At 39.1% G+C, this 13,510-nt stretch overlaps 1 protein-coding gene across 3 annotated transcripts in view; it reads left to right on the top strand.

Annotated features, from left to right (window-relative positions):
- The window catches only part of LOC124545071 (CB1 cannabinoid receptor-interacting protein 1-like), a 774,949-nt gene that overhangs the window by 719,059 nt on the left and 42,380 nt on the right, over nt 1–13,510 (top strand). Inside the window, exon 5 of one of the 3 annotated variants that reach the window (XR_006967587.1) lies at nt 10,485–10,641. The exons of the other annotated variants lie outside the window; for them this stretch is intronic. The gene's annotated coding sequence lies outside the window, so the exon portion shown is untranslated. The remainder of the gene's footprint in view (nt 1–10,484; nt 10,642–13,510) is intronic. 3 annotated transcript variants of the gene reach the window in all.

Raw genomic sequence — 13,510 nt, 5'->3', positions numbered from 1 at the left:
TAGTTCGATAGGTACCTCTGTGATCTGACTACAAATGAAGATTTTCCTTTCATTTGGATCATTTGCACCCACTCAAAGGTGACTGTGGAGTTCCTCCACAACGTAGCTCTTTTGGCATCAAATACTGTTTCCTGGTAATAGTAATGAAGGAATCATGAGCCAACCAATGTGGTAAGTAATTCCACTATAGATAAGGTTACCTTCTTGATTGGTGGCTTTATGTTCTTGCTGCAAACAATATGCACTGTGTAAACAGGTTATCACTTGTCTATACATACAAAACAGCATCATAGGCTCTTTCAGATGCATCACAGAACACATGCACCTCTGCAGAGTCACTTGTGCCTGCTGCACCTATCCATCTGGGAACGTGCAACAATGACATGTGATAAAGGTTTCAAACCCAAGAGTGCCAGTTGGGTGCAAGACCTGTGGGCAAGACATCCTTCCATTAAGAATCCCTCAGCCATTTATCTTGAAAGATTAGTTAAGCAACAAAATAAATGGTCGTGAATAGACTAAGATGTTTAATTTGTGGCTGAAAGAATGTTTCTCTTAGTTGCCAGTTTGTCATTCAGGTCTTCAGCTATCTTCTAGTAGTCAGTGGAAATGGACATCTTCAGTATTCCAGTTGATTTCCAAGTTTGCGTTATAAACAGTTGCAGCCTCATCATAGTCTCTCATGCTAGCTACAAAATCTTCCATGAATATATTAATGTATATGAGTACAGACACTAGTCAATATTTATTTCTGTTTATCTAACTCCCTTATGGCTGCTGACAAAAGGAGTGGGCTTGGTGCAAGACCAAATCATTAGCATTTGAAGTGATATGTTATCACATCAATCACTGATGGTGCAGACACAATTCTCAGTTTGTTCAGTGCAGTACCACAAGAACCTAGTGGCATCTCAGTCCGGTTAATTAAAGGTCAGCTATGAGAAGTCCAGCTGGAAGCCTGAAGAATAGTAACAAAGTTGTGAGAATGTCTGGCAGTAAATTAGGTTCTATTTCTAGGACATCATTCAAAGATGGAAAGTCTGGTTCATGTGATGAGACACTGAACATAATCCTGTATCTGATACATTTACATAGCATTGAATTTCCTCACTATATGGTGTGTCTGGTAAAATATGTTTTCAACTGTTAGTTCTTAGTTCTATCTTATGCCTCTTAATGTAAAGTGACATGTTTTCACCATAAATGAGCTTCAGTTTTTCATTCGCCTGCAACTTTTTTTTTTTTTTTTAAGTACGGAAGATGTGCTTCAGCAGTAGTGTAATTGCTAGACAAAGACCATACTTCTTCCTGATGCAGGCTTACAACTCTGCAGCCATTCTTCTTGTGCTATGACTCTTGGGACCCCAGCAAAATAGGGTTTTTGCATGTGTGTCAGTGCTCATTCTCGATTCTCTGTTATGCCAGCACACAGACCCATCAGACATCTCAAGCCACCCTGAATTAATTTAACAGTTGCCCAGTTAACTACAGTACCAGTTTTGTTTCCACTAAGAACATATCTGAAGATTGTGGGAAGAAAACACAATAAAGGTGACAGTTCAGTTGGTTGTTGCAGAGACACAAGTTTCCAGTTTTACAGCACTGGACTTCAGTAGGAATATCATCAGTCTCCTCTTGTATCTACCATGTGTGTACCCTCCTTCAAGGCCATATCTCCCACATCTTGCAGTATTGTCAGTTGATGTGAGACATCAATGCTGCTTTTGAAGGCTGTAGCTGATATGTGGGTGTTAGTGGAGTATTACATCATATCAAAATGAACATTTGCCCTTGAGACGGATGAAGTACAGGACTCAGATGTCATAATCTTCAGAGTTGCGGTTTTAGTGACATTGAGTTGGAGCAGTTCAATCATTGAATAATGGATAAAACTTGACTGACCCTCCGTGTCTTGAATTGTATGTCAGTTTACTCCTACCAGTTGATCCTCTGATACTCATATGAACAGTTTGCAAGTATGTGAAGTTGGCAATGACTGAGCCGCAAGAAGTAATGGTTCATTTTCTTCTATTCTAGCTTATAAGCTTGCAACCTTTCAGGACGCTTGGCTCCAGTGCTCCCTTTATTTGCAGTGCACACAAAAATGGTCTGAATTTTGTCACCCATCATTTTAACTCTCATATGAAAAACAGATGCTGTGGGAACATAATCCTCTTGTGAATTGGTACCTCCATGTATTGTGCATGTGATGATGACTCCCTCCACCTCTTTATTTAGAAATTCTACATGGCATAAGATATTCCCTTCTTGAATCTTTTGTGCTCACGTGTGGGTAAGCCAGTGTCTACAAACTTCTTCTGGGAATGCATGTAACAGTTTGAGGGCGATCACTCTCCCATAAGAATCCACATCCTCTCCCAGTGTGGTCAGATCTGCTTATGGCACTCAATGTAGGTGGTGTTGAGGGTCTTTGAACTGCCTGAAATAGAAGCATTAAGTTTCTCCAAGAAGTCAAGATGACTTTGGATAGCCAAGTTCTATTCTTATCCCACATATCTGGATTTTAAAATTAGCTTCATCTTCTCACATGTGTTGGCTGTAATGACAAACCCATTGACTTAAGGGGAGTTTGCAGGGCCTATGCGGGTAATGTTAAATTAGCTTAATTTATGTACCTTTATATCTGGAACCAATAAAGACAACACACTAAAATTTTTACAGTTATCTAATCCATGTTATTTATGTCTACTGAAGCAGAATTAAGAGATGAGGTACAAAAGAAGGAGAGATGTATATGTATTTTCAATTACGTTATTTTATTTATTTATTTTTTTTTTTTTTTTACAAATAATTGTACATATAAAGCCCTAGATGTCTATTTATTCAAATTATTGCTATGATTGTGCTTCAGTAGGTGCAGTATGGTATAATGAAATAGGCACCAAAGTTTCATATGGCTATCACAAGTAGTTTTTGATGAAAGAATCATAAAGCATAAAAAATTTTATTTCGAGAAAATCGCATTTAAAGTTTGAAATGATAAAAATTGACTTGTAATTTTAAATTAAGTCTCAAAAACACCCAGCGGCATAGTCAGCATCGTCATCTTTCCTAGCTTCGTTCTCTAAAAGCTTCTTTCTTCTGATTGACCTTGGTTCTTTGGTGGTGAACTCAGCTGCATGTTGTGCCTTGGCGAATCTCAACTTGTCTCATAACTTCAAATCATTTACAGTATGGAGTGATGTTAAGATGTTTCAGAACTCTTATTCTTCCCATGTTTCCATTATTAAATGTTAATCCAGCCTCACTAAGTCCCCATTTTAGTGTACTGAACCCTATAAAAACATTTTTTGGAACTCGTGTCCAGAGAATGTTTTTGAATGACCCGTTAGGATTCTGTGTTCGCCCATGTAGACACTTTTCCAATAGCTCACATGTCATAGAAAAGTCTTACATTTACCTCATACAGATTATTCTTGCATTCATTTGATGTTACAGATGACTTTCTGTTGTCACAGTCAGCACAAAGAACTGTTATTGTTGTAGCAAGTCCAACTCTTGCAGAAAAATCTTCCTCAATACTTACTTTTCCACCACGAATATTACAGCACAATGAACCATACAACACCTGAATTAAAATGTCCAATACAGGGAATGAAAGGCTATTTACAATTTGTACAGAAACAAGATCTCTGGTGACCACCAAGGCACAGTCCTCCACCGAGGGGACCCCAAAGAACGGGAAATGGCAGATTCTGCGGCAGTAACGATGCCGGTGGTGACCGAGTGAACCACCACATCAATGGCGTCATTAGAAAGAGGCTCAATAGCGGCAATGGAGGAGAACAAGTCTCAGTCAGCCTTATTCATAGCCCATCCACTAGGGCGCCCAGAAAAGTGATGCTGTGGCAGTGACAGAAAGATCGGAAATTGGGGGGCATGAAAGGGAAGCAGCAGTTGGGAAGGGAGTGAGACAGGTTTGTAACCTGTCCCTGATGTTATTCAATCTGTATATTGAGCAAGCAGTAAAAGAAACAAAATAAAAGTTTGGAGTAGGAATTAAAATCCATGGAGAAGAAATAAAAATTTTGAGGTTTGCTGATGACATTATAATCCTGTCAAAGACAGCAAAGGACCTGGAAGAGCAGTTGAACAGAATGGACAATGTCTTGAAAGGAGGATATAAGATGAACATCAACAAAAGCAAAATGAGGATAATGGAATGTAATCTAATTAAATCAGGTGATGCTGAGGGAATTAGATTAGGAAATGAAACACTTAAAGCAGTAGATAAGTTCGGCTATTTGGGGAGTAAAATAACTGATGATTGTCAAATTATAGAGGGTATAAAATGCAGACTAGCAATGGAAAGAAAAGCATTTCTGAAGAAGTGAAATTTGTTAACGTAGAGTATAGATTTGTCAGGAAGTCTTTTCTGAAAGTATTTGTATGGAGTGTAGCCATGTATGGATGTGAAACGTGGACTATAAATAGTTTAGACAAGAAGAGAATAAAAGCTTTCGAAATGTGGTGCTACAGAAGAATGCTGAAGATTATATGGGTAGATTACGTAACTAATGAGGAGGTACTGAATAGAATTGGGGAGAAGAGGAATTTTTCGTACAACTTGACTAGAAGAAGGGACCAGTTGGTAGGACACATTCTGAGGCATCAAGGGATCACCAATTTAGTGTTGGAGGGAAGTGTGGAAGATAAAAATCGTAGAGTGAGACCAAGAGATGAATACACTAAGCAGATTCAGAAGGATGTAGGGTGCAGTAGTTACATGGAGATGAAGCAGCTTGCACAGCATAGAGTATCATGGAGAGCTGCATCAAACCAGTCTCTGGACAGAAGACCACAACACACACACACACTTCATGCCAAACACAACATAGACCAGAAGTGCTATTTTCTGATTTGAGCAGTAATGGAAGCCTGATGGAGCTGTATCAGATGAATAAAGTGGGTGTGGCAACAATTTACACCTTAGTGCATGTAATTTTACCATGGCAATGGCACTCGTGTGCAGACGTGCATTGTCTTGTCATGGCATCCGCTTTGCAGATAATTTTTTCATTCGCAAATCTTCAGTTAAAATATTATATACCCTTTCAGATGACATCTGGCAAACATGAGCAATTTCACGCACTTTCAATCGGCGGTCCTCCATGACCATTTTGTGCACTTTTGCAATTATTTCTGGAGTAGTGACACATCTTGGCCAACCACTGCATGGATCATCATTTAAGCTCTCCCGACCAAATTTAAATTCATTTGTCCACTTGGCAACAGTTGAATATGAAGGAGCAGAATCCCCCAGTGTATTATGGAAACTGGTGTGGATGTACTTTGCTTTCATACCTTTCTTTACAAAGTACTTAATCTCTGCCTGAATCTCGATTTTTTTCCGTCTTCGCAAATCACTATGCAGGAACAACAATAGAGCCACGTCACTACCATAGCTCTCTTCCAAGAGCACTGACATGGCACATGTTTACAGGCAACAGTCCAATGAATACCACGTGAGCAACTCATTGTGGCAGCGTTGGCCTCACGTGGTGATTCCGAGAACTTATCGAACCACCCTCATATGTCTGACATAAATTGATAACTGTCATTCCTTTGGGCTCACACAGACATGATATATGTGGTAAGAATGACAATGAGAAGTAACTTATTGGGGAAGAATTTTAATAACAATTACCAACCACAACAGAGCATTATGTAGCAGTTAATGACAGTGAATACTATTGTGCTCAAATAAGACACCCATAGTTATTACAAGGGGCAGTCATAAAGTTTTTATTTAACCTCAAAGTAATTAAGTTTCAACTGTCAACCTTGGTGCTGACATTGATTACCCTTCAATGTAGCACATTTTTCACAGTGATGGATGACTTGGCAGAGATGTTGGTTGCTGAAAGCTGCAGTTCTGCTGTTCAGCTATTGTTTCATCACAAAAATTACCACGTCGTCACTCAGGAAACGCCTACCACTGAATGGTTCCTTAATCCACAGAAAGAGTAAAAAGTCACTAAGTGCCATGCCAGGAGAATATGAATTGTGACACAAAATTTGATAGCCCAAAGAAGCAGCACGTGTGACTGTGTCTTGCACAAACTGAGCTGGGTTGTTGTGGAGCAAAAACACCCCATTGGGCAGCTTCTTGCAATCCTTCATCTCAAAAGCCTCTCATAACTTCATAAGGGGGTTTTGGTAGTATGTTCCAGTGATAGTTTTTTCCCTTATGAGCATACTCTGCTAGCACCATACCATGGGAGACCCGAAAAACAGTCAGCCTCATCTTGCCTGATGCTAATTGGGTCTCCACCTTTTTATGTACTGGTGAATCTACACATTTCCACTGTTTGCTTTATGCCTCTGTCTCAGGATCTTGGTGATACACCCAGCACTTGTCCATGGTAAGTAGGTGCCTAAAGAAGTCACCTGTTCTGGTCTGATACAGCTGCAATGTTTCCACTGCTGCCTCAGTTCAATGGATTTTTTGAATGGGTGTGAGCAGTCACAGAACGCAGCAGGTGGCAACATTTGCAAGCCGGCCGCTGTGGCCAAGTGGTTCTAGGTGCTTCAGTCCAGAACCACACGGCTGCTATGGTCGCAGGTTCAAATCCTGCCTTGAGCATGGATGTGTGTGATGTCCTTAGGTTAGTTAGGTTTTCATAGTTCTAAGTCTAGGGGACCGATGACCTCAAATGTTAAGTCCCATAGTGCTTAGAGCCATTTGAACCATTTTTTTGCAACCTTTGATGTGTTCAAAATGTTGTGAAAGATGTTGGAAACTGATCCACTTTTTCCACTGTCAACTCAATAGTTGCCTTGTTCCCATACACTTTCGCCAACTCAGGGTGGAGTGTTGCATTGTTGTTGCCCTTCAAATGCTGAACACATATTACTGTATGACATTCTGCTTTATCAATGGACGGTGCCATATTCTTTTGGTTCCTCTAGTGGTGTGAGAGAGTACTGTGACATGGGGATTTCAGTGCACCAAGCACACAGTATAAAGTCTGCAGACATATAACTGCAAACAAACAGAAAAGTAATTCTTTTTTTGATGTGATGATAGAAGTCTATGACTACCCCTCATATTTACAAAACAATATGAATATGTCCTCCTTAACATAATGTATTATGGGCATTCAGTAGTAATCCAACACATTTTATTTTCTGAAAGCAGGTTGGTTTCATTCAGGATTCCAATACACCATATTATTATCCTCTCTTTTTACAAAACCCTATCTTTCAACATAATGTCATTCAGAGCATCCGCCTTATGCCACCTTAGTGAGAGAGCCTTTATGCTTCCATAGTACCACTCCATTGGTCAACGTCTTGTTTCATCAATAACCTCTATATTGTTCACATACTGCTTCCCATGGAGTGCATCCTTCATTGGGCCAAAAAGATGGAAGTCAGAAGGTATGAGATCTGGTCTGTACGCTGGATAAGGAAGAAAAGTCCAGGGGCTTTTTGTGAGCTCCTCTCTGGTGTGCAGACTTGTGTGAGAACTTGTGTTGTCATGGAGAAGGAGAAGTTGGTTTGCATTCTTGTGGCAACAAACACACTGAAGTTGTTTCTTCAGTTCCTATGGGTAGCACAATACACTTCAGAGTTGATCATCACACCATGAGGAAGGACGCCAAACAGAATAACCCCTTCAGACTCCCAGAAGACTATCACCATGACTTTACCAGCTTATGGTGTGGCTTTGAACTTTTTCTTTGAAGGAGAGGTAGTGTGGCACCACTCAGTGGACTGCCTTTTTGTTTCTGGTTCAGAGTAATAAGTCCATATTTCATTGCCTGTAATGATGTGAACCCAGTGGGCACACACTTTTGAGTACCCCAACTGATGGGTGATTTTGTTAACATTACCAACAGAGACATTCAGACATCAATTGTGATTCATTGATCACCTCCAATGACAGTGTCTGCATGTTCCGGCATTGCAGGAATCACAACTGTGTGTGGATGGCCGGCACATGGGAGATCAGATAGGATTGTGCAACCTTGTTGCGATGATGACACATGCCTCGTTCAGCAACTCACCATGCTTTTGTTCATTTCCAGGTCTGCATAGATATTCTACAAGCCCTATGAATATTTGTGATGCTCTGGTTTTCTGCCAAAAGAAACTCAATGACAGCTCTCTGCTGTGAATGCAATCCGTTACAGATACCATTTTGAAGGCTACAGTGCTGCCACCTGTCAGAACTGTAGGGGCTGAAGAGGGGATATTCCACAATGTCCCACAATAAATTCCAGATTTTTTTTCAACCAAAATTGGCCAAGAAAACAATGGTGGCAACGCTTATTTAACCCCCCTTGTAAAATGTAATACAAAAATTAAGAATCAACAAACCAGGCTGCTAATATTGTAGGGCACTCCTGCTGTAGTATATGCTCAGCTACAAAGCTCCCTTGCTGTACAGCTTGAGATGCAGATGTCTGCATACTACCTTCAGAACTTACATTTTTAAACGATAGGTGTATGTGGATAAATATGGAGGTATTAAATGCTTATCTCCCTTACAAAATCATCTTGTCCAAACTGGAATGTCATTCTAGGTGTGTGTGTGTGTGTGTGTGTGTGTGTGTGTGTGTGTGTGTGTGCAAAAATAGGACTGTTAAGCAGAAGCTTGTAATGAACATAGACCCCACTAGCTATCATTTGCTGAAAACAATGTCAATCATAACCAGTCTCCAGTGCACTCATTAGCAACAGAACAGGGATGGTTCGCTGAACAAAACAGGATACTCTTCTCAGTTCGTCTCTTCAGAACAATTTATAATGGATCAAATCAGGTCTTCTTTTGAATCACATCTCAACTGACCTGAGTGCACACCAAGATGATGTCACTTGTGACATCACCCTATCTTCTTGCAAGGACATGGCATAAAATTAAAGATTTATCCCATTTCATCAGTAACCTTCCTTAAAGAATGCCTATGGTCACTGTAGTTAAAGGTTATCTGAAATACGCCTAGCTGCATACTGCTGCATTTCAGCCTTTCAACCCAATGAACTACTTACACATTAAATTGGTTTTGTCAACATTGAGGCATGTCTTACAATTTGGCATCTTGGAATTTTCCTTACCACAGTAATATCATTTTCCAACTATGTAACACCATGTACTTGATGGTGCAGGTTCAGGTATGTGTTTTTAGATATTGTTCTTATACTGGTCTTCAACAAGATATAAGAGGCATCACGTTCTATTAAACAGTTAACAAAGTATCTGAAATTGATGTGACATAGTTTTCTATAGAATAAAAGTAATTTCTTCAGTAACTGGTAGTATCTGTGGAAGTGTGATATAAGTTCTTGGCCTTTTGTTTTAAAGAAGTCCATAATTTATGGTGATCAATGAACTCTCTCATCCAGCCGTGAAATTCTGTCTTGTTTTAGAAGAGTTATGACTAAGTGTAATGCAAATGTTTTGCACTTTCATCACTTATTTAAAAAAAAAATACTTCCTCACAAAGGGAAATTGTGCTGCTCACAGGCAAAGGGTTTCCATACTCTTAGCTGCACCTAATATTTCATATGCAGGATCCAGATAACAAGCTGCTCATGTTATACACTAGTGTATTTGCAAATAATGTTCAGTTAACATCAGTGTAACATCACAAAAATTCAAAGCTTAGTGCCAAATGAATTAAGCAAAAAGATTACAGCAGTATCTCGTATCATCCTGGTCCTGAACATATTTCACAGTGCTGACCTTATTACTTGATCCCTTAAGAATTATGACGTGGTTTTCTTATGATTCTTCAATGTACTTGTAAAAAGCAAGAGACAACAAATATTTGGATCTTAACCATATGTCCACACACATGTACTAGATCCCTGTCCAATTTGTCTTGATGTCCTAATGTTATATCTTTCAAAGCATGTTTTACTTGCCCTGGGATCGCCAACGTTTGCCCCACATATATATGTTCTTTTAAAATTAAGTCCATTGTTACTTGCCTCTCTTCTCACATGCTGTATTTATCCTCTTGTTTTATATTTTCATTTATTTTTGTGCACTTTTAGCTTTTGTTTGTTCTTTATTTTTTCCCTCAATATTTTGTAGCATAGAATAGAGTGAAACGGTTTTATGCTTTTCAGTTGGTTAATTCTGACATTTTATTAAATTTTCTCTTTATTCTTTACTTTTTCTCATTTCTTCTCTTTCTTCCATTTTTCCTTGTCTCTGTTTCCCCTATAATGTCACATTAACCCCTTTCCTAACTCCTCTCACTTGTGCTCTGCAGCTGTTATACCTTGTTAGCCATCTTTCCCATACTACATTCACTCCATCTTTCTGTATTCCATTTTCTGAGGAAATTTTAATACCTGCTACCTGCACTTAGTCTTCAAAACTTTATTTTCCTCAGACTACACTTTCATCCATCATTGAACAGTCCCTTTCACTTTCCTGGTCTTGGATGATAACTTTCCATGCACCCAATCCTTGCTCCCATCTTTCTTATGTAATACCCTGCCAACAGCAACGTGACGACTGGATACAGATCAACTGCCCACTTTTAACAAGGATCAAGACAGGAATTTGGATGGTTCTCTAACCCAGGTCATGACCATCATTTGCCCGCAGAAATAAATCAGCACAGAAAACATGACTGAGGATATTTTTACCTGGATTTAAAGGTGAGTCTTCTGAAATGCATATCCATTGTTCCAATATTGTATTTTCTCCAGATTTCTGCAGTTGCAGATATTATAAGTCACTAACTGATGATTTAGTGAAGATTTAAATTAGTGTTTTCCTGCCACTTCTCATACAAAGCAGCTTACATTTTTTAGAAATGTACCTTGACTCTCACTTCCTTGCATACGCTACTAAGCACAAAATAATTTTTTTCATGTTTTATGTGCCCAATGTTATTTTATAATATTTCATGAAGCACAGTTCTTCATCAGTGAACATAATGCTCTATATCATAACACAGATGACACATTGCTTTATCAAAAGGACAAATTGTTGTCAGCATTCGAGTAACACACATCCATCTGCTTCATTTTGCCCACTCCATTGTTTTACATACCAGCAGTGGGAAGCACTATGTCTTGCATGCCTGGCACTACAAAAATAGCAATGCACTGAATTACTGTTTAAAATAAAAGTAAAAAACTATTCTAAGAGGACATATCTGCGTACTTGGTAGTGCAGAAACTAAAACACTGGAATAGGACTGATAGGCACAACTAAATAACAGCTAGTTTTCAAATTCCTGAATACACCCAATAACCAGCTGTTGATAATTATAAGCCAATCATGAGTCATCATCATCATTTCCTTGGGCCTTTGTACCACTTCAATGCATGTCAGCCCTGTTACTATGGATTTGGCAATGTTAGTTTCAGAGGGTGACTGGATGCCCACCCTTCCTGCCTCCTCACCCCACCCTGCCCCAGGACAGAATTAGTGTACCCCAGCTGTCTGCGTCTAGAGTAAGCCATGAAATAGTGCAAATGAATGTTTGCAAATGTCTGCAAGTTATGTAACTGAGGTGGGACATGGAAAACCACCAAAAAACCACATCCAGGCTGCCCGGCATATCAGCCCTCTTTGTTAGTCTGTTGGGTGGATTCAATTCGGAGCTGGTGTGCCTACCTGAGTCCAGGATGCAGAACATTAGTGTTCTCGGCTAACCTGGAGGGTCAATAAGCCAATCATGAGTGTTTACAAAAAATAGATAATGAAGTCCAAATGGAATGAATGGCAAATAAATTTAAAGAATTGGATGAAAAAATGGAGGGAGGAGTGTGAAACATTATTGGAAAAGAACAAATACAGAAACAGGAAGAAAGAGATGAAAGAGAAAAAAAATCACTAGTGCATTAATGGTGGAATTCTAAAAAACATACATTTTCTTTTAGTCTACTGTTACTCCCCTGCCTTTTTTAACACCTTGATTTTATTCTGATCTAGGGCTTGGGACATTTCTGTTTCCCTTCAGCATTTGTAGAACATATGCTTTAACTTTTATTTTCCAGTTTCTTATCTTTCTCCTGATGAATTTTTTGAAAAATCTGGAAGCTACAGATATCAGTGTTGTCTAAATTTGTATTTCTCAATCTTCCTCGAAATACTCCATTTTCAGAGGCTCATAAGCAGAAACATCCGACCTGTTACAGTCGTTGTTAATTTTCTGAATTGTATGTCTCTGAGAATGCATGAAGGAGGCACAGCACAGAAAGGATTTAAATTCATTATCTACTTGTTCTTAATGCTTTTTGCTCATTCTGTGACACAGTATCTAAGGTAGAAAGAACTGGGGATATGAATCCTCACAGAATAGCGTGACAATTTTCACTGCTGCCATATTTTTTTAGTCATCTTTACTGATCACAATCTACTTATTGTTGCATTTATCAAGTAACTGTTTTTATGCATGCTAGTATGGGACTTCATCATAAATTTTATGTGGAAGAGAAGCAGACTGCACATTGTATCTGCAGGCAACTAACTTAAAGAAAAACCTGAAATACTGAATACTGCAGTGTAAGGATGGGTTAAAAATAAATTAGCCTTTTTAGTTTCTTGCTCACTGTAGATGGGATGATTTCAAACTTCTACAGTTACATGGCGAGGTATGCCTGGAAAGCTGTACTGACCCTGGAAGGCCTCACATTTTCCCTGTCATCAGTGTCTGCTGTAACGCGAGAGACAGTGGTGGATTCTGCTGTTGCATAACACAGCATAAAAAATTTTGTCATTAATGAGAAGGTTAATGCTGTTGAAATTTGTTGCAATTTACTACTAAAATTTGAGAAAAGACCCTTTCATGGTCCTATATGAATTATTGGTGTAAGGAGGTCAAGAAATGACGAAAGAGTGTTGAAAACTCTGCCTGCCTGTGCCATCCCCATGCCAGCTCAAGACAGAATATTAAGTTTATATGTGGACTTGTTGAAGGTAATGAGCAGTGTGTTTGAAAGTCTTTTGGAACCTTGACATCAGTTATGCAAATTTTCAGTTACTCATTTGGAATGAGTTACGTTATCCAAATGTGTCAACTTATTGTCTTCTGGAGTTGCTGAAACAAGAACAGAAAACTGTGCGCATTGTAGTTTCTAACACACTTTTCACAAAGTAAAAGGAAAAAAAAAGATGCTGTTTCTTTGGAAAAAAACTGTCACATGGTATGTGACTTTACTCAGTAATTAGACCAATAAATTTTTAAGAAAAGCCAGTACAGAGTGACAAGGGAGCCCTTGTGAAAGTTAAAACGAAGTTTTCTACTGGTAAGGTCATGGCCATGACATTCTAGGACAACAAAGGCATTCTGCTGGTTGTTTTTGTGCAGGAACATAGGATCATTAATGCTGCTCACTACTGCCACTTTTTAATGCTGCTCACTACTGCCATCTTTTCTGTGCAGTTCAAGCTGACTACTGCTCAAAACAGTGCTACACCCAGATCAAAAGCGTGTTCCTCTCCCATGACAATACCAGATCTCACAGCACATGGTAACCCAGCAAACAATGGTCAACATGGCTTGGACTGCTCTTG

Source organism: Schistocerca americana, chromosome 8 (assembly GCF_021461395.2).
Source record: "Schistocerca americana isolate TAMUIC-IGC-003095 chromosome 8, iqSchAmer2.1, whole genome shotgun sequence".
NCBI lineage: Eukaryota > Metazoa > Arthropoda > Insecta > Orthoptera > Acrididae > Schistocerca > Schistocerca americana.
This window is presented reverse-complemented; position numbering and strand designations above follow the sequence as displayed.